This window comes from Carlito syrichta, unplaced genomic scaffold (assembly GCF_000164805.1).
Source record: "Carlito syrichta isolate Samal-C Ts95f unplaced genomic scaffold, Tarsius_syrichta-2.0.1 Scaffold142924, whole genome shotgun sequence".
Lineage (NCBI taxonomy): Eukaryota > Metazoa > Chordata > Mammalia > Primates > Tarsiidae > Carlito > Carlito syrichta.
In genome coordinates this window covers 76,828-77,419 of record NW_007087020.1, presented here as the reverse complement: position 1 = coordinate 77,419, position 592 = coordinate 76,828, and positions in this window count along the sequence as shown.

Below are 592 nucleotides of genomic sequence, written 5' to 3'. Positions count from 1 at the left end.
AACAAACATTCCATAAAATTATTCAAGAAAACTTCCCTCATCTCATCAGTGATGTGAAAATTCAAACACAAGAGATTCAGAGACAAGAGATGCAAGACAACAAATGAGAAGATCAACTCCCAGGCACATAATAATTTGCCTGAACAATGTAGGTCTAAAAGAAAAAATCCTAAAAGCAGCAAGAGAAAAAGGTCAGATTACCTATCAGGGAAGACCAATTAGAATAGCAGCAGATTTATCGACAGAAACACTCCAGGCTAGGAGAGCTTGGAGCCCTATCTTCAAAGTTCTAAAAGATCAAACAATTTCAACTGAGAATAACCTACCCAGCCAAGCTAAACTTCATCAGTGAAGGAAACTGAAATCTTTCCCAGATATCCAATCCCTAAGAACCTATGCTGCCACAAGACCACCTCTACAAGAACACTTAAGAAAGTATTACACAGAAGAAAAGGAAAAAAGAACAACAATGTTCTTCACAAGAGTACAGGTAAAAGATTAAAAACGCACATGATCCAACTCTAAAACCAAAAGAAAGAAAACACAAAAACAGGAAGAACAACAACTCTGTAAGAACATTATGATAGGGATC